Here is a 22628-nt window from a genome sequence, read left to right on the forward strand (position 1 = left end):
CAAGATAAATCAACCCTTCACTTCTACAGTCAAATCTATCTTTAGCTACTAAGGTATAATTTAAGTGTTTAAAATGGGCACTACTAGAAGAATAAATAACCTACAAAAACTGGGATCTATATCATTTCAGCGAAGTGACACTTCAACGAATGGCATTTAAATGGAAATGACGTTCATTGAATTCCACTCATGTAGGTGGCTGCACCCCCATACCTCCCACTTATATACACCAAATCAAAGCTTACACTACAGTGGGGAAAAGGGCAAATTTCCCAATCCTCACTGTACTGCAATCTCAGTATGAACAGTTCGACGAACGACATGTTCAACGTAAGTACACTGAAAATACCATTTGCTGAACTGTTTTTTTGCTGAACTGATAGTGACCCCAAAAACTGCAACTTTGACAGGAGAACATACCTACAGAACTACTATTGTCATCATTTTCTTTTCTACTATGTTCTAGTATTTGTTTTAAATTCCTAGGCTTTTTATAAATGAACTTAGGCTTATTTCCAACTACCTTAACCACTTCTTGGTCCCCCAAAACGACTTTCCAATTTTCTTGAATTATTCTGTGCACTTCAGGACTATCAGTACTAATCTAAGGCCAAAAGCAGTACTGATACTGATAGGACTTGTTCCTTCCCTATTCTGATTAGTATTGATGGTCCTGAAGTTCATAGAATAATTCAAGAAAATTGGAAAGTCATTTTGGGGGACCAAGAAGTTGCCAAGGTAGTTGTAAATAAGCCTAAGTTAATTTATAAAAAAACTAGCCACCATTTTAAACATCTAAATTTTACCTTAATAGTTAGAAAATAAAACTTATCAGATGTTGTCAGCCAGTGTCTCAGAAGCAAATATATTTTCTTTCCACAAGTAAAGTATGTATTAATATAAAGTAAATATTGTGCCAGTAATTTTATCCAATTGCCATGAACCATACTCATGTAAATACTACACATATGTATACTATGCAGTACAAGGATGCAGCTGACCCCTGATAAGTCACAAGTATTTAAAGCTTCAATATTATGCTAATTTCCTGTTTTTATCTCTTTCTGTAAAACTTTGTCAGTCTTCTGCTTTGACATGCTTGACAATATATGGAAAAATGCGCGCAATGTCTCTGTCATTGCTCTTTAACAGTCACTTTGGCCAAGTTGTGCCCGAAAGGGGGCTTTGGACTAGGCTGCACATCTAATTAACAAAGCATTAAATAAATAAATAAAACAGCTGAGTTAACAACAAGAAGTTGTGGCTAAATGGTAACTGGTTCTTATTAAGGCAGTAATCCTTCATTCCTCTTGTGGACACCAGCAGTGGCAGAAGTTGTCTAGTGAAACAAAGTGGTCTTCCAAGTACTGCTGGCACAGAGGTTGTCCTTGGATTTGGCTCACAGATACTGACAATCAAGAAAGACAACAGAATTTAATGAAGCTTCAAAGAGTTTCTGACACACCTGGGAACACACAAGGGGGAGAAAAAGACATATGTAGGTTTTGTAAAACCGAATTGGAAACATTCACACACCTTATTGCTGGTTCCGATGCACTAATGGCAGAGGGACTGTATACTGAAAGGCATAATAATGTAGGGAGAGTGTTACACTGGAGATTGTGCAAACATTATGGTATCAAACTGGCTGAAAAGCACTGGAAACATGAGCCACAAAGAATCATAAAAAATGATGAAGTGTATATCACATGGGATCACCCAATACCAACAGTCCAAAAGATAGATGCTAGAAAACCAGATATAGAGGTCCAAGAAAAGAAGACAAAAGTAGCATTGATCATTGAAATTGCCACACCTAGTGACTACAGTGTCTTGCGTACAGAGAGACACAAAGTCATAAAATATCTGGATTGCAGGCAGAAATGAGATCCATGTGGAAGAAAGATACCCAGACAGTTCCAATAGTAAAAGGAGCAATGGGTCTTAAAAAAAGAATTTGCAATCGTATTTAAATATGTTACCAATTCATGTAACACCGTACGAACCGCAGAAGGAGTCATTACTGGGCATATTGCGGGTGCTGTGAAAAGCACTTTTGGATGACATCAAAGAGTGAAACAATACTAATTTCATGAACTTTAATCATACTTTGACTTAGGAACGAGGTCCATTCCTGCCGTGGCATTAGAAACTCAAAAGACTTGAAGAAATTAAAAATGGGAGAAGTGGATACAGATCAGCTAAAGTTGAAAGATATGGACTAAAGATTAGGGCATTGTGCAAAGCTGGATGAAACACTTTTAAGAATTGAATCCTGAGGACATGCCCTCTCCCTCCGAGGCCATTCCAAATAAGATGGTGGTACTGGATTGATTTCAGTAAGCAAGGTTACTGCAGTGATTAAACATGTTCTGGCAAGATTCAAGGGGAAGATCTGATCTGTTTGGAAATGCTGAAAGTTTCAGTTATTGCTTAGATGTCAACATGCCTTTTTATTCTTCAGTGGAAGGCTGAGACTGCACATCTGGCTTGGAAAATAGGAAAGATAACCCCCATTTTCAACAAGAGGGACATAACAGTGTGCTTCATTTCTACAGGAGTTATTAATCTCAGCCACGATGGAAAAGTATATGCAGGATGAAGAAAACAGGCTTTGTCTAGCCATACCTCTCAACCGCTAAGTGCAAGAAATCTGGGCAAAGCCAAATAATAATCAGGAGATAAAGGCTCAAAATAAGGGATGGATTTTAAATATTTCTCTAAGAAAATTAGAAAGTTTATAGAAGTACAGGTTTTGTGTTAGCATGCATTTTCTGAAGGATATAACATCTGAAATTTAAATTATAACATTATTCTTTGATTTCTATCCTCAATAATTTGCTAGAAAACCACAAATTGTATGCTGAACAGTTACTATATGGACATTCTACAAAAATCTGGACAGGTGGGAGGTATGTGTCCAGCAGTTTAACATTTGATGACAGTGAGGCAGTGTAGGTGCATCATTACTTGAACCACTGAATAAACTTTGTTCTTGCACAAATATTGGAAGGATCATGGGAGCTTTTTATGTTTGTCAGTATTATCTGCATGCATTTTATAGAATGCTTGGGACAAAGAAAAGAAACTCTCCTTTTGGAAGGGATGCACAAAGGAGCTTCAAGTTAAGGGTTTCTAGCATTACTAACAGGAAGAGAAATGTCTAAATACATGAATCTAATGGCATGTATCTGTAGTCACAACCTACAGTTTTGCAATTTAAACTAAAAGTTGCATGACTGTAATTTCTTCTGCAAAAACTCTGTTGACATTTTATTATTAATCCTGGCAGTTAGCACAGAGTGTTAAGAATGTGAGATGTTTATAAGCTGCTTCCTGTAGTCAGAGTACAGGATTTGATTTTTCCCCTTAATTTGCCTACTGGATTATATTCAGCAAGCCATTTAACCAGGCAGTGTTCTTAGGCCCACAGTGGCCACACCCACTTAAATGTATGAAATAAGATAAAACAAAGACTTTTCACTGAATAACGTATATTGTTCACATGAAATTTCTACTATTTAATTTTCATTTTACAAATGTATTTAACATATTCTGATATGTGTGCTGCATCCAGTAATGGGAACACAGACTCATGACCATACAGTTGTCCAAAAACAACATTCTGTGCACATGACAAGCATACTATATACAACAAGTTGAGGGCTGCACTCCTGTATTCTCTTCTATAAAATATAATTTGACCTAAGGAGAATACCATATAGCCAAAAGGAAATGTTTTCTTTTTGGGGGAAAAATTTTGTTTTCTTCCTTTGTGGAGTGGCCCGGTAAAGTAACATTACAATTTTCACTTAATTTTCTCATACATAAATGCTTCAAGTCCTTAACTTTAAAAATATGGGTATATCCCAAAACAGCACATACCAAATAGGTAAATATGGAATTTCTGTCTGTGTTTTAGTTATTCAAACTGCTATTATAATTGAGGTGAAAATAATTAAAAAGAAGAATGAGAAAAAAACATGGAATGATTTTTTCCAGCATTCAAATATCATCTTATTTCTATCATAGTAGCTATGAAGAGAAATAAATATGCTTACAATATAATGACAGTGGACTCAAACAGAGGTCAGAGTAAATCAGTATATAATAAAAAAAAACACATTTGATAAGTAACTGCAAAATGCATTTGTAATAACATTACTAAAATAATGACTCAGGTATTGAGTACCATGAAATAGAAGAAAAATAAGGTATTGACACATGAGAGCAATATTTTGGTAAATTTGGGGTGAGCTTGCCTAAGCTTAAAATAGCCCTAAGACGGATAGCCTATTAACTACTTATGAGTCTATAAATTAATAGTAGCCTTATAACATATCTTCCCTTTCAACAAAATAAACTCACCAAGAAAAACTTTGCCCACTCCATCTGTTTGATTTCAAGTAGGAACATTACACAGAGATTTAGATGGAACATGTGATCAATCACTAATAAGCATGTCAGAAAACCAAATGAAGACATGCCATGCTCATCTATTAAAAGAAAATGCAGACATTGAAACACAAGAGGTGATGTAATAACTGTTATTGGGCCAACATAGGATTTGCAATTACACAACCTTTGGAGCCAAATTCAGTCCATCAGGATTATGTTATTGATGATAGATACAGTGCTTATGTATCTGTGGTGCGAAGGAAAAGTAAGCATATAATTTTTTCCTATTGGTTAAAAAAGGACACTTGAAGAATGCTAGTGTGGAAAAAAAGTGTGCAGCTCAGATGCTTAGTATGACAACTACACATCAGGGACAGATAGGGTGTGTGTGTGTGTGTGTGTGTGTGTGTGTGTGTGTGTGTGTGTGTGTGTGTGTGTGTGTGTGTGTGTGTAAAAGAGGGAGAGCGAGAGCCTGAAACTTTAGAAGACCAAATTATGGTCTGACATTAACCTAAAGATTGTCATGGTATGTTACACTACAGTCAAGCCTTAATTTAGCAGAGGGGATAAAACAGCAAGAGCCTGCTCTGGCAGGTAATGAGAAACTAAATCACAATAAAGAAGATGTATATGGAGATTAGTAAAATCGAGAGATTAAAAACAAGAAGTTATAATTTGTCTAAATAAGCAATCTTTGTGAAATAACTATTTTAGTTAACAGAAATCATGAATATACAATAATGTCCAGGGCACAGTTGAAGCTGTGTTATGAAAAGACAGGGACTACCATTAGAATAACATATTAGGCAGGAATGCACAGATACTGTGTACAGTTAGCACACTGTGCAGGCTATGGAGAAGCCCAATGAAAAAAAGAGAGGGATCTAAAATTCAGACAGACACTTATGAAAGGCAGCACTATTTAACATTTTTTTATTATTTTATTAAAATTGTCTGAATATTAAGGCCTTCTTGAGTGTTAAGCTTATGCTTACTAATTTTCTGACTAAAATCTTACCTTATATAACATCTGTACCTTGAAGCTTTTGTTCTAGGAAGTTGTGATGTTGGAAGCAATACAAATCACCTGACGTATTTTGCATCTTGGATGTTTTCAGGATGTTGTACCATTTTGGACCATGCATTATTCTGGTTTTGATGTACTTCTCACAAAAACATTCTTTATATTGCTTGATTGCTTAAATGACAGTAGAAGAAATGCTAGAAAAAGATTTCTCAGCCAATCATTTGCACTGAACATTTGGTTTGGAGGTGCCTTATGATTTAATTTTTTTTAAGTACTGGAACTCTGCCACACGGGGTCCTCTTGTTACACTGGTGAAGTTTTATTTTCCCCATAACAGCTGTATTGCTTGTCTACTGCCCTGTCAAACTCCATGTCAGACTGACCCTGGACAAGCAAAGTTTCTTTTCACTGAGCTGAATAGCATGTCTGTAATTAGCACTGAAATGCTGCCAGTAGCAAACATGTCAAAGTAGTTGTTGTTGTTTCTGTCCTGTTACTATATGGATATATCATCATAAAACTTAGAGACATTAAAAAGTTTTAAAAATGAACATTTCAAAATATTTTGAATAGGAAGAAAATAAAAAAAAAAACATTTCAAACAGTTGTGTCATGCACCCTTCCTCTTCTAAGTAAATGCTATAAATGATGGCTTTTGTCAAACTAAAGGTATTGTTCTTCTTAAAGATAACTGATGGAATGTTTCAGGTCACAAAAACATTATCAATATTAAAAATTATATGCCAAGGAATGTACATGCTGATAAAATACCAAGACAATGGGTGCTCTTAATGAGTGAAAAACGATTAAAATCATTTTTATCTATTGTTATAAAGTTTAGGAGAAAATGTATGTTTTTAGCATGTCTGCTGCAAGTATGCTGCAGTTAGCCCTTTGGTTATATCCTGATGCCTTGCACTATCCTTGGATTATACTCATACCTTGCACTATTCTTTGATTATATACTCATGCCTTGCACTATCCTTTGATTATATACTCGTGCCTTGCACTATTCTCTGATTATATCCTCATACCTTGCACTATTCTCTGATTATATCCTCATACCTTGCACTATTCTCTGATTATATCCTCATGCCTTGTACTACCCATTGATTATGTACTTGTGCCTTGCATTACTCTCTGATTATATCCTCATGCTTTGTACTATTCTTTGATTTTATCCTTACGGCTTGCACTGTCCTTTGATTATATCTTCATGCCTTGCACTTTGATGACACAATCCAGGTGCAGGAAGTATTGGACTACATAAAACACAATATACAATATTTTGTTAATTTCTGCAAGAGAACTGAACAGTAGTGAACAGGTATTTCTAACATAAACATCTTTAATATTTAAACATGTTTAAATTATCTTTTTACCATGTTGTGGTTCAGATGCGACAATTATCTTTTCTACATCTAAAATAAGGTAACGCAGTTTAAACAAATGATAACCTTTATATGGGTGGGAACTGAAACTGCTATTGTACAGAAGAGAGGGAATGTCTTTGTTAGCTTATTTGTTCCATGAACATTATAGGTTCATAGGTTCATACTAGGCTATCTGCCCGAGGGCATTTACAAGCCTAGCCCATAGTTTTGTGGCTTACGCCACCCCTTTAGTATGGGGAACTATACCCATTATTTTGCTGTGCCTCTGTCGAGCAGTGACACTGAGGTAATCCCTGGGGTATATCTGCGATCTCCCATCCATTGGTCAAGATTTCTCTTGAACAAGGCCAGCGAGGTGCTCTGCCCCACATATACCGGGATTTTATTCCACAGCATAGGGAGTCTTTGGGTGATGAATCTATCCCTCCAGCACGTCCTATTAATAGCCGTGTCGAGGTTTAAGTCTCCCGCCCTTGTGGCTCTGATGGATCTAGATTTTTTGAGGTGAAGCATATTCATCAAATCTGGGTTTGACATGGCCTTGTATGTTAGGCAAAGGTCACCTCTGAGCAAGCGGTAAGCGACTGAATAGAGCTGGAGTTCTTTCAGTTGGGCAGCATAGGACAGATGTTTGAGACCCTTTATCCTTTTGGTGAGGAACTTGTGTGGCCTCTCCAGCTGCTGCAAGTGTCAGGTCAGATACATTCCGAATGGGGCATTGTACTCAATCATTGGTCTGATGAGTGATGAGTATAGGGAGACTATGACCTCCCTTGATCTAGATGAGAATCCCTTCATGATAAGGTGGGCAATGTAGAAGGTCTTCCTAACTACTTTAGCTACATGGGTGTTGAATGACAGACTACTATCAACCTGGGTCCCCAGGTCCCTGATAACTTCTTCTGTGCTCAGTGGATTGCCACCTATTTGGTAGCTAGGAGTAACCTTGTTTTTCCCGAAGGGTATGACTATGCATTTTTGGCATTTAACTTTAGGCCATGGCTCTGGCACCAGTTATCCGTTTCTGTGAGACCCTTCTGAAGGATATCTGTGTCAGATGTGTTTTCTACTATGGCGCCCAGTTTGCAGTCATCTGCAAACTTTGTCAGCCATAACCCTCCTGTGTTTGCTTGTACTTGGAAAAGTAGATGCCAAACAAGAGTGGGCCCAGGACTGAGCCCTGTGGTACACCACTTGTGACAGGCTTTGAGTCTGACATGGCGCCAGCAACTCTGACCCTGTGGGTTCTGTCACTCAGCCAGTTTGCAACCCATCTTGTGATGTATGGGTTAACATTTAAGCTGATGAGTTTTTCAATGATACCCGAGTGGGGTATTGTATCGAAGGCCTTCGCCATATCGAGGTAGGCTGTATGGACTGCCTTTCCCTCATCAATGGCTTTGGTGACTGTTTCGAAAAAGTCAACCAAGTTTAGAAGGCATGATCTGCCTTTGACAAAGCCAAACTGGGATGGATCCAAAGTCTGCAAATTCCCTATGTCTTTATTTATGAGGTCCATTATGATCCTCTCCATGGCTTTGCAGATAAGGCTTGTCAAGCTAATGGGCGGTAATTTCCAGGGTCGGTGGAGGCACCGCCTTTGTGAAGTGGGACCACAGTTGCAGTGCGCCACTCCTGGGTACGTATCCAGAGGTAAGACTATGATTAAACAGCTGTCCTAGCTGTGGGTTTAATTCCTCATTGAGTTCGTGGAGAACACAGCCGGGACACCATCAGGTCCCATGGATGCTGTGTTTTTGCTTTGGAGAGAGCAGTTCTCACTTGGGCGTTGGAGATGTTTGGGGGCTGCAATCGCTTGGTATAGATATCTCTCCTTTTGGGGAGGGGAGAAGTTTGCACTGAACCTGTCAGCCAGTATGTTGGCAATGTCTGTAGGATCAGTAATCTTCACATCATTTTGATCTAGTTCTGAGCATATCTGGGAGTTTCCTCCCAGGTTTCTAACATAGCTAAAGAAGGCCTTATGATTGTCTTTTGAGTCTTTAGCTATTTTTCTCTCAAAATTTGCTTTGGATGATTTTATGAGAGCTCTTAGTTTTTTACTTATAGTGATCAAGGGTGTCTTACCTTTTAAGGATTTTGCTCTATCTTGTAGTAGCTTCCTCCTTTTGTTGTAGAGTTTGTTTATGGCTGGGGTCCACCAGACTGGACGCTTGCCTTTGGTACAAAGAGTCTTTGTTTTGCTTGGGATTGCCTTATCCATGCAGTCCTGCAGGTGCTGGTAGAAGGCATGTGTAAGTGATTCAGCGGCTTGAGTACTGTTTTCCACCGGCTCGGGGGCCTTAAAGGAGACCACACTAGTCTTTAGAAGTGTGAAGTCGGCTTTCGAGAAGTTCTTTACTGTGGTCTTTTTATTTCAGGTGGGGGTGGGATGAGGACCTCCAGCGAGATTAGTTTGTGATCTGATCTCACCAGTGAGGGGTATACTTCCGGTGTTGAACATTGTGCTCCCATGTTCATGATGATGAGATCAAGTATGTTTTCTCCTCTTGTGGGGATGGTGACTAGTTGTTCCATGGCATTTGAGTTTATGAATTCCAGGAACTTTTGGGCTAGGGTGTTTGGGCTTGAGTAGTGTTCCCAGTCTATATTAGGGTAATTGAAGTCACCTAGTATGATGGTGTTTGGTGATACATTTATCCCCTCTAGTGTTTTCAGGAAGGCCATGTGAGGTTCCAGAGTTTGTGAGGGTGGCCTGTAACATGCTACAATTTGCAGAGCAGTCTTGCCTATGGTTAATTGCACCTGGATGGTCTCCGATGCATCGTGCGTTGCCACCAGTCTTGAGGTGTGGGTGTCCTTGATGAATATGGATACCCCCCCTCCTTTCTTGGTATTGTTCGGATTTTGGGGCCGGAATGCATGATAAGAGGTAAAACCTGATAGTGCTGGGGTGCTCTCAGGAGCCTTGAACCAGGTTTCTGTCACTGCACAGACATCGATGTTCTCCATACTGAGAAGGGCCTCGAGTGCGTGCATTTTGAGATTTAGACTTCTGGCATTGAGCAGCATTACCCTTAGTTTTTTCCTTTTTGTGTTCTAGGGTGGTAGGTTTAGAATTTGAGCCTTGCCTAAAAAGGCACTATGGGGTGGCAAGAGCCTTTGCCAATATCCGGAATCCCAGGGTGACAGGTGCAAGCCGTCCCTTGCGAAGCAGCGTGGCTTGTCCAGCATGTCATCCCAGGCAGACAGACATTGGATCCCCTTTGAATGACACCAGAGTTTAAGCCAATTGTTAAAGCTGATCATCTTATCTCTGTATTGTGGCATCATTCTTGGTGAAGGTAGGATACTGCTCAAGGTCAGGGTCATACCTGCCTGGGCTACATAATCAGAGAGCTCCTCAATGTCTCTTTTCATGTAGTCCAAGGAGGTACGTCTCAGGTCGCTTACACCAGCGTGGACAATGACTGAGTCGTATTTGTACCTGCTGTTGAGAGACCTGAGTGCTTGCGTTATGTGGCGGATTCTAGCGCCCGACAGGCAGCTTACTGTGACCTTCTCCTTACTCAGTCTGGTGAGCGGGACGGCAGTGTGTCTGACTATGCAGTCACCAATGACTAGTGTGTCTGGCATTGTGTTTGGCCTTAAGGGCTGTGACTGTTTGACACTCTGACTGTGAGGTCTATGTGTTGCAGGTGTTGTGTTCTGAGGTGGTGGTTGTTTGGGTGTCTGCTTTGGTGGCCTCTGCTGTTTTGGTAGATTTTTGATCAGAGCCGAGTATGTCTTTGTGTGTTTATGTGTATGATTTGAGGTTGTGATGGTACTATGTGAGACTGGGTCTATAGTGTGTGTGGTAACCTTCTCCTCCTGACTGGTCTTGCCAGTCCTATGTTGAGATAGCTCAGCCTCCAGTTTGGCTGTATAGTTGCATCTCTCGCATGTATTTGTGTTTTGTGGGAGGAGGAGAGGGTTGTCTGTGTACATGAAGCAATTGTAACATTGCCTCAATATTCCCAGGTTCACCAGCTGAGCAGGAGAGGACACTAGCAACTGATCCCTCGACATGCTAGAAGGACCAGACAAAAAAACTTTAAAAGAGATTCCGGGGGACGTGGGTGACCGAGAAATGGGGGTTTGCCTTTTTGGGGTGCTATCTATAAGAGTGCCATATCAAGGTAATAAGTACTGTAGGAGCAAGTGCTAGGTTTAACAGATAGAGAAAAGTCTACTTGGAGTCAAGTAGAGATGATCTTTTTAGGTATTAGAGAAAGTGCTAGTAACAGGGATGCTTAAAGGTAAGATTGAAAAGAATGCACTCTGCAGTGTGCACTAGAGAAGTTAGATATGAAAGTAGGTAACTTGAGTTTTACCTGTTTAAAAAGTTAAGGTTTAGTGGAGAGTTACTATTCTGAAACAAAACACGTTATCTTAACTGTGATATAGGCCTAGGGTGAAACTGTTGACAAGGTGATATTTTCATGATGACCCTCAGTGGATCTTTTATACATGTATCACAGAAATTGCATGCAAAGCTGCAATGTTTAATATATATAGTATAACAGGTTTAGATTCCTCCATTCTAGTACCCTTAAAATTCTCTACTGCAAGAAAAAAATATAATTTGCAATAATACACTCATAAATTTCACATAATCCAAATGCACTCCTGGTAGCCTCAGCCATAAACGGAAACAGTGCTAGATCTCTATGCTGAGTGATTACTGAATGTGTGCATAATTATAGTGGAAGAAAAAAAGTACAGTGCTATAATGCTATAACCAAGATAGTTGGTTGGCAGGAATGTGATTTTAATTTAGGTAAGATAATATTATTCATGACTTGAGGGATCTAGTTCTATTGGATGAAATTTCATCTTTGCTTTTCTGTTGGATGAAATTTCATCTTTGCTTCACTGATTTACTGAATTAGTTTTAGCTGAAGAGGTCTGTTGACAAATGTGCATGCAAGCAGGCCTTTCAGTTTGCAGTCACAGAAACTTAGAATGGATTCTTTTCTTTGTACTGCTACAACCACAACCTCAGAGCTTATTATGTATTTCAACAGGAGATATGTGGCACATACTTTCAAGGGGGAGCTTGGGAAGACTTGCCCCAAATACAAAATTTGAGTTGCTGTGTTTTGCTTCTGTGATGGGAAATGCAAATTATTTTTTTCCAACACTTATTTTGCAGAAGCATACAGTACAACTGAATGAATAGAGACACTGAAGACATTTCAGTGAACTTTTTATAAACAAAACTATATGTATAGAGTCCTTGTAATGAAAATTCATAACTTCAAAGTCCATAAACTCAAATAATAATTAAGTATTTGTCTGAATAGCTCATTTTCTCTATGGCTGGTTATGTTCTGTATCATGTGTTATTTATGGTATACTATATAGTGAAAAGTTTCTCTGTAAGGTAACCGTTACGACAGCCAAACGTTCATGAACAGAGAGCCATACATTACAATTCCCTACTATTGCTGGTATTTACATGGCAATGCATTGGTTGAGCCCCATGATACCACAGCAGTCCTTTGAATTATGGAATCCATGGCTAATCTAATAGTCTATGTGGTGTCTACCAGAAAGTTTCCCAATTTATGCTGCTGAGTGATTTAGAGAATTGCTTGGCTGCATAGTTTTCCACCATTGGAAGAAGAAGTGTACTCTATCAAAAAATGGTGGTCACCCAATTACTTCTAGGTAAACAGCCACAGAGCAGGCAAAGTCAGTGAATACATGGGTTTGTGTGTATGTTAGTGTGCATATGTGTCTGCAGGGGCATGACTGAATTTAAATGAGTTTGTGTGTGTGTGTGTGTGTGTGTGTGTGTGTGTGTGTGTGTGTGTGTGTGTGTGTGTGTGTGTGTGTGTGTGTGTGTGTGTGTGTGTGTGTTGCAGTGTGCTTGTGGGCGAATGAGCACTTCCATAAGTGTTATATAGTAATGGGGTCAGGGTGATTGTTTGTTGTTGGATGGAAGTGTGTGTGTAGGTGGGTTTCTTTGCCAGCAAGATGCATGTGCCACCAGAGAAAACACTATTGCTGTCAGGTCTGATAGCTCAAGTGTTAAATAGGGGTGCTTTAGAAATATACTAATGTCTCAAAAATGAGGTCTTTCTCATTGTGTCTGAGTGGTTGCATTTGCAGAGCTATGTAGAGAATTGAAGGTCTGGAGGTATGTGCGTGTGTTTATGTGTGCTACAGTGTGCTTGTGGATGAATGACTGAGTTTCCAGGAGTGTGACTGACTTTATGTTTTTTTTTCTTGGTTAGATGTGTGTGTGTGTGTGTGTGTGTGTGTGTGTGTGTGTGTGTGTGTGTGTGTGTGTGTGTGTGTGTGTGTGTGTGTGTGCATGCAGGTGGGAACACATGTGCATGGGTATCAGGGTGTGTGCAAGTTGTTTGGGGGGTTGCCCTTGCCAATGAGATGCATACATTTGACAGCACAACTGTTAAACAAGGGAGCATCAATAATGTGCTAATGAGATAATAATGAAATCTTTCACATTGAGGCCATAGCTGTCTCTGAATTACATTTACTCTTTGCTGCATATTTTGACCTATTTGCAATAGGCAGTTTATGTGAGGGTTGAGAATATTTGTGAATCCTAAGGAGTAAATGGTGTCTGCTGTTATCAGCATAATAGCAGAATAACTGTTGCAAATGATTGTTGGTGCACCCAAGGGCAGAGTAGCACTAGTCAAATATGTGCAACAAGTTATGTCTAGAGGTCTTCTTCCGAGGCTAGTTTTCAAGCAGTCAAGCAGGCAGAACTGTACTTGACATGGCATTAGACTTGGCTACTGCTACCCTCCCTTGGATACACCACAACAGTTTGCAGAACTTACTATTCTTTTTTACCTTAGAAGAACACAGATGAACTCCATACAAATCAGAAAAACCCTGAGCTCACACCATGGTAGTAAACCCTGAGCTCACACCATGGTATTAAACCCTGATCTCACACCACAATACTAGACACTGAGGTCACACCATGGTACCAAATCCAAAGATCACACCACAGTGCTAAACCCTAAGCTCATACCATGGTACTAGACCCTGAGTTCACACTGCAGTACTAAACCCTGAGCTCACACCATGGTACTAAACCCTAAGCTCACACCATGATACTAAACCCTGAGCTCATACCATGGTAGTAAACCCTGAGCTCACATCATGGTACTAAACCCTGAACTCACACCCAAATACTAGACCCTGAGCTCACACCAGGGTACTATACCCTGACCTCACACTTTGGTACTAAATCCTAATCTCACACCACAGTACTAAAACCTAAGCTCATACCATGGTACTAAACCCTAAACTCACACAATGGTACTAGACCCTGAGCTCACACCACAATACTAAACCCTAAGCTCACACCATGGTACTAAAGCCTAAGCTCACACCATGGTTCTAAAACCTATGCTCACACCATGGTACTAGACCCTGAGCTTACACTACAGTACTAAACTCTGAGCTCACATCATGGTAGTAAACCCTGAGCTCACATCATGGTAGTAAACCCTGAGCTCACACCATGGTAGTAAACCCTGAGCTCACACCATGGTACTGCTGCATCTTCAGTAGGTGAAGAAGCTTTTGCTCAAACTTAAGGCAAATACATTTAAACTCAAGATCTTTGTTGTATGGAAAATTGAAACCCAGTTTTACCCAGTGCATCCTTCAATGTGGCACCCAAATAAAGCAGGAGATGCACTTTGTCCATAAAATATATATTTTCTTTTTTTACTGAAACATTTTTTTACTAAAGATAAAACTAAAAGTTCAGTGATTCAAACTCTTCCTCCTGACATGAAGGGAAAACAACAAAGGGAGTCTGTACTTTTGTATGCCAGTTTAGGTTTAGTCCCAAAATAAATTCAGGCAGATTCCTCCTGATTGTATTATTCAGCAAAACACCTCCAGATTGTTTGAGGCTGCTTCAGTCTGTCTCCTCCTTTCTACCCCATACTAACCAGAACTGATCTGTCTGAAGTGTTGGCTCAATCAACCTTTCTAATCACCATGGCCATAGCCTTCCTTTTCATAGATTAAACCATCTAACCATTTGTTTGTTATCGACTCTGTTTAAAGGAATTCTGCCTAATACTGAGATATAGCTGTTTTTTAATTTAAGATCAACACGTTCTCTGCAGAGCAGTATATTTATAATCTTATTCAGATCATTTTAGGACATCATATCACAAAAAATGTTACAATATTGTTTCCACATCAGTCTTCACATATCCTTGGCCATGACATGCTACGCTGTTCTACACATGATACAATCTGTAGGTATACTAACAGTACATCAGTGGGACTAAAAAACTTACAACAGTTTACCATCAACATGCAACAAATTTGTAATCTTACATCAATTATTTTTACCTGAGGAAGTCTAAGTCATGTACTTCATGTGCAACACCAAAAACGTTTCTGCAGTTGTTACAGCCATAACAGTGTCATTAGCTGCTATGGCATCCAATGCCTTTTATGATTCTTTTGGTATGACAAGTATCTGCTGTAGCTGATACTGCTCTGTTTATTTATAGGTTTTGCATATATGATGTAAGTTGAAAGGAAACAGAAATAACTCTAAAGAAGAGACATATATGACAGTTGCATCAATAAAAGATACATATGGATAATGAAAGTAGGTTTCATGATTTATGGGTTTTGGACTTATAACATATTATTAAAAAAATCCTACAGTACCACATATATTATGTATTACATTATATGCCTGAAAAATAGGTCATATATTTGAGGATGAGCAGCATAAAACATTACAGAGCAAAGCAAAGATAATGCATTGTTATGCATACTGTCAGTGATATACAAAAGATGACTCACTGACTAGGGACAACTAAGGATTGAGCACAGTAAGTATGATTATTGCATGCTGATCCAAAAGTATGCATGTTAGACACAAACAAACATGGCAGTATAATGTGCTTCTCCTAAGCAGCACTATGCAGAGAAACATCTGTGGGGGGTAAGTCTTAGCTGTTGTTGAAATAGAAGTAATATAACTAGGAACTCAGCAAAATAATGGAGAAGAACTTGAAAAAAATGTTAACCCATTTTTACCAGCAAACACAAATATTTCTGTTTTTGCCAGAAGCATAGGAAAAAACTCATGTATTCTTTCAAACTTTGAAAATTAATCACTTGTCAGGTAATATTGTGGATGCATGTTGTGTGCATATCTATACTGCTGCAGCATTTCTTGCACTAACAATATGTATGTAAGTATAGCAGAGGTATAATTAAAATGCTGGGCTGTATCCCTCCAACAGCTGTCAGTTTTGTCTGAATGTCCTTCTTCCCAGAACCAGTATATATCCTCTGTTCAACTCATCTTTTTCTGCCTCCCTCCAAGCATGGCGTACACACCTTTGATCACAATCCTATGTGGCCTAATACATTAGAAGATATGGAGAGCATAACAGTTCTTTGATCAATAAGGTTAACTATCATTCTCAGCATCTGCCTTTGTTGACTTATTCTCCTGGTTGTGTGGTGGTAAATATATAAAGTGCCATGCAAAAATCTGCTCTGCTGCCGTATACCATGGGTCTTCAACCACAGCAGGAACTGTTCAGATTGGAAAGCCACCACATAATGTTTTCCAAAATGTGAATGTCATTCGTGTGCCACTTTTAGCTCAAGTCTTAAAATATAACCTCTATTAATGATGATTTTCTGCTAACACACACACACACACACACACACACACACACACACACACACACACACATAATAAACTATGTTTTTCGTTATGTTTTATGAATCATATCTTGAACAAGTGACCAAGTTAATGCTGGTTAGTTTAGCAACTATGTTGAGAAAGAGTTTCTAATTTTTTTCTTTGATTCACATGCACTGTAATTCATATGACTGACAGATGCATACATTGACTATCATATTTAAGGAAGGTACATGTGTCAGAATAGTCATTTAATGACAATTTCAGGTGTTGGCGTCTTCTGAGCACAACAGTTATACGGAATAAACCCTTACATTTTCCTTTTGACAAGAACTGATATATGTCATTTTTATGTCCTATAGCATGAACTAATGCATTGTGCTGTTGCAAATGCAGTATTTTTCTTTTTTATTCTTTTTTTTTGTTAGCTAGACTATGATCGCTGTTGTATCATTAATAAAACAACACAATGCTGGCAACAATAAGTTCTAATAGTAATGATTTGGTAACTTTTCAAAACAAATGATTAGCAGGAACTGAATTACACATACAACTGCATATCAGTTCAACAAGTGCAATGTAATTTCTGCCTCAAATATAGAAATTTATTAGCCTGTAAACCCTGTCTAACATAAATGCATTGCCAATCCAGAAAAGCGATTTGCAGAGGTCACCTCTCAGGCTTTTTTGATCACTCACCTGTCTGTAAATTATTTAAATTGGATTTTGTCATGGTTTTGCATGTTTTCTATACAAACTGCATAGCATGTATTTATAACAACAATTTATCATCTTTAACTGTAAAAAAAGTAGCACTTGCACAGTCATTCTGTGGATTGCTTTAAATCAAAAGGTGCTTCAACAAAGTACTGGTTGGAATGAAATACTGAATGAAATTCTGTTTAATGAGAAACTGATTTTGGCAGATATCTTGAGGAAAATTAGATTATTGTTTTGGAAGAAGGATTGGTGGTCACTTATGGAGGAGTAATAATGAGGATGTTACTTGACAAAATGATAAATAGTAAAAAAATGAGATGTGTGTTTATGTGCCTGTAAATATGTTCATTTTGTAAATATGTAATTGTTTTTATTATTTTATGTTAAATAAAGGACACTTACTCTTGTTGATAAGTGTCTTGGGATCTTTTCCATCCATCTGTTCTACCACAAACTCAGGCAAATAGGTCTCAGTTTAACATCTTGTAGAAAAGACAGATACAGGGGAGAATGCCTTTGCAAAAGTTAATCCAGAAAGGTAGAATGTACTTTTCCTAGATTTAATGATCTAACAGATTATACGTTATTTAGGAAAAAATAAATAAAACCGCCACAACAGCTACTAGTACACATGCATATGATGTCCAAATCCATAATAAAGTCCTTATCATTCAAACTTCTCTAAGAGCTTGACATAATAATTAATTAACAAAGTGTCTGATTTAGAAAACCACTGTAACTATTGTATATATCCTAAGTCTGCTGATAAATACAAATATTCTACATTTGGTTGATAACACTCATGACAGCCATATTAAATTTGTACTATAAATATTATATTACTTACTGGTACACTAACTATTGACATCTGTTACATAGTAAACAGAACTCCTTTAACTTTTGGTATGCCAGTTATGAAAGTCTCTCACTATTACTAAACATAATTTTTTCATTAGATGTGCATAACATCGTGAGCTTTGTTTCATACGCAGTTGTGTCATAATATTTTTTCCTGTCCTAGCTAAATATTTCCCTTTGTAGCTGCAAAGGGTCAGTGTAGTGAGCCCACTCTTCCAGTTAACAAATGATAAAAAAGAAGATAAAAAATGGTTTAAAACTATAATTTGCAGGCAAAGACATGAGCATTACACTGTCAAAAGATCAATATACTGCAAGTCAGTTGGTTAAAAAAAATCATCAGTCAATGTAATCTTGGAACAGATCAAAACACATATATGTACGCACACAAACGCATGCTGATCCACTCTATTTTTCAGATTTACTTGTTTCTTTATCTGTATTTATAGCATCCTGTATTTAGGTTTGCTTCTCTGATCCACACACATTACTTACACTCTTACATTGGTTAGGTGATCATGATTCTACTTGGCAAAATCCTTGTATAAATGAGGTTTAGTAACAAACCAATTTGTCCAGGGACATCTTCAGGTGGGGGTCTAGGTAAAAGTAGTAATGGAAATTAAGAGGGTAGGGGAAGGAGGTTAGCTGGGGGTGAGGAAAGGGTTAAATGGGAAAGTAGGAGGATTGGGAGGAAATTAGGTAAGTGTAGAGAGGGGCTTAATGGGTTTTATGAGAGTGTTAACGGGGAAGGAATAACATTTTGGCATGAACTTGCCAATGCAAGTATAACGTCCATGATGACCAGTCTTTTAGTTGGGACTTGGAGATACTGTGGTGCAGGTAGGCCTTGGACTTCTTTAGTGGAGAAGTAGAGTGTTTTTTTTTTTTTTTTGTGGGTGGTCTATATGTGTGATCAGTGGGGTGGGGGGGTTTAATGGGGTGTTTGGGACTTCATTGGCATTGATGGCATTACTGAGACCAGGTTACCAAAGAGGGGTTAGGTAGTGTGAGTGTGTATGAGTCAGTGTTTTCTTTGTTAATTGTGGTAAGCATGTCTGGAAGCAGTAAGAATTTGCAGGTGGCCTGACTGGTGAGTTTAGTTTATTGGTGGCATGTGTTTTGACAGGAACAACAGCTTCCTGGGCTGTCCATGGGCTAGGAAGCAGTAGAGGTGCAGTATACAGGCGCGGGTTGTGAGACTGTGTATATGTATCTCACGAGGGAGTATCTTCCTGCTTCGAGTTTTATTTACATCACATTTAGTAACCAGCTTGGTGCACTGTTCTGGTGTGTAGCTCTCAAGCTGTTGGCATCAGACTTGGAGACAAAGATCCCAAAATTCAGGGACACTCTTAAAATATTAGCACCTCAGGTTTAAGAAGTTGGCACACATTAAAAGAGTATACCAGTTAACATACTTTTTCTTGGTAGGGAAGTTCAAGTTACTGATTTAACACAAGCCACTGTGCTGCTGCTCCATTAAACTAATATTTTTTTATATTCGAGAATGGTTGAATATGCTTAGTTTGGGTTTCATTGGTGGTGGGTGGTTGGTAGTTGGAGGTAACAGGCTGTTTGTGGGCTGAATAATAGCTGTCATTAATGTTTTGCTGCTGTGCATGAGCAGTTGTGGCTGGTTGCTGCTTACATGTCTATCCATTTATTGAAATGTGCTTGTGGTATGTCTTGTGGTGTTCCAGCAGTTGGAAGATATGTAGTTAAGCCACAAATACTTTTCATGGTCTGTGAGCTTGTTTGGCATGATGGCTGTGTTCCACGCATGCCCAGTGGAGATCTGGCCAGTGGATACAAAAAAAAAAATACTCTTTGGAATGGAATTTTACAGTGACACTGTCAACTTGCTAAGCTTCAGTTTGATTCAGCATGCAGTGATATGTAACTTAACTGTTTTTTTAAGTCACATTCCATTTTACTCGTATTTAGTTTCTGCATGAATTTTGTTGAATGTGTTCTTGGTTGTGATAGATTTGTACTGTAGTGTTTTGTCATCTTTGTTATAACTGGGATTGCTATTCCTGTGAGAAGAAGAAAACAATATATGCAGTTTAAAGTGCAGTTTGATCTTTCTCCATTGTGTTAGCATCATATATAAGAAAGGTGATATGAGTAGAAAATGGCACCACCATCTTGAGAACACATTGTGTTAGGATGTCCTATAGGGCTTGTAAGTCACAGTTTTAAACTTTAACTCCATGGGTTAAGCTTCTGGGCTAGTTTGCTTGTAATTTCAGGTTCAGGTGTGAGAAATATGAAAGTTCTGTTAGAAAATGATGTGTAGTTTGCAACATTACATGTATGATTTCATTGTTTATGACTTTGCTCCATTGTGTTAGCTTCATATATAAGAAAGGTGATATGAGTAAAAAATGGCACCACCATCCTGAGAACACATTGTGTTAGGATGTCCTATAGGGCTTGTAAGTCACAGTTTTAAAGTTAAGCTGCATTTTGATGAACTCCAGCTTTATATGTGAGCCTCATGCTAGTGAGATTTGACATATTACAGGGGAAGCATATATAACATGTCATTTTCTCTCTTCATATACCATTGTAATAAAAGCAAGGTACTCCAGGAACCTGTGTATTAATCCAACAGACGAAATATGGTTTACGAACTACAGCCAATAATTATCAATAACCTCTGCACAATGTTCAGTTGTTTTAATGATTTCATACTTACAGTTGTTCAGCAAGGGCATTATTAAGGGTGCAGGGGCACATTCTTGGGGAGGGCCATGGCTGTAGTGTGGCAGCCCATTGGTCTCACAGGCGCTTTGCATGATTAATGTTTTCAAGAAGCGTTGCTGTTTTTGAGGGTGATGCCTTGTAGCTGTGTGGATTTTTGTGGAAAATTTGATGTGGTATTTCTGGTTTGTTCCACATGGAGTTTGTGTTTTTTGTGTTTGTGGCAGATTGGTGAGGGCTGATTTCACTGGGTGATGGCGGTCATTTGAGTTTTGGACTTCATGTCCTTCAGAGGGAGTGTGTGGTGTCTGAAACCTTTTGCTCAAGTGACTTTTCATGCTTATGATAGAGGTATTTAAGGGTCTGTCCCTGTTGTAGGGCTTTGTGTCCCCAGCTCTTGGTAGTACAGATCTTCATGGAGGATACACATCTTGACTCCTGTTTTGATCTGTTACTCAGTAACTTTGGGTTGCTGGTAAACTGGTATATAGGGAAGTCATGAGATAATGCCATACAGTCAGTTAGGACTTAATATTTGTCAGGAGATACAAGCTAACTCAGATCCTGGTAATCTAGTAACTTTTATGGGTGGGATAAGGTTTACAAGAGAAATATTTAGAATCCGTCTCTGTTTTGGGTTGGGGAATTGCTGGTTTGTGGTTCAAGCACTGAGAGTAAGGGCAGGTGTTTGAGTTGTGGACTTAAAGTCCTGCAGTAAAGGTAAATAAGAGCAATAGGTTATGTTATCCCATGGCTCAGGGTATATGAGTAAGTTTTGATATAGGTCCCATAATTGTTTGCCTTTGTTCTTACCTTAGGAGGTTATTCAGTTTCTTGAGGTGACAGGTGCGGATGTATGATCTTGATATGCATACTTGTGGATGGCAGGGGGTGAGAGGTCAGGATAATGGTTGTGATGTTAACCTGCAGATACAAGGTAGGCATGCTGCTTAATTGTCTAGATTTTATTAGATGTTTTGCTGTGTTTTCATAAAAGTTGTGGTTTCTGCCAAATCGAGGGGAGGACCTGAGGACTGTAATCACTAAATCATAACATACAATTGAGTTTCATGCTTCAAATCCTATATAAAGGTATATTGTCATGAACTTCATTATGAAGAATGATATTCAAACCCAGTTACTGACAGATATGTTTAAACTGTGGCCCTTTTTCTGAGTCTTTGTTCCCCCTATAGTTTTGTACTAAAGTTTTCATTTCTGTTGCGGATGGGGCAGCAGAGAGGGATGGCCCCACATCAGTAGAACCCAAGACATTCTGGAGTGTAAGAAGTCGGCCTCCAAGGAACAAGATAGTGGGCAGGCAGATGGGCATGGGTAAGACTACCACAGAATTCAGTTGGCATGGCTATGATGGAGACTGCAGCTGGAGTTTCAGGACTGGGCAATGTTGTAGGTTTTGCAGTGTTGCCATTTTGAATGACGTTTAATATTGTAAAGGCAAATAAACCAAAAATACCACTTCTCATTTTAACTGGAGAATGTTACATTAAGTTGGTCATAATAATTGTGAGTGGGAGGATTTTCCCTATATTGTAATTTGTTACAATGTTTTACATTAGCTATATCTACTGGAAATAACATGGTTAACTGCATGGGTTAAGGTTCTGGGCTAGTTTGATTGGAATTTCAGGTTCAGGTGTGAGAAATATTAAAGTTCTGTTAGAAAATGATGTGCAGTTTGCAACATTACATGTATGATTTCATTGTTTATGACTTTGTCTAGATGTTTTGTGAAAGATTGTTGAGAGATATGGCTCACACACACTTCGGGTGTATATCATAACCGCAAAAGCAAATAATGCCGAACGGCATTGCATCG

This window comes from Protopterus annectens, chromosome 7.part0 (genome assembly GCF_019279795.1).
Source record: "Protopterus annectens isolate FY-2018-M chromosome 7.part0, PAN1.0, whole genome shotgun sequence".
In the NCBI taxonomy this organism is placed as follows: Eukaryota; Metazoa; Chordata; order Ceratodontiformes; family Protopteridae; genus Protopterus; species Protopterus annectens.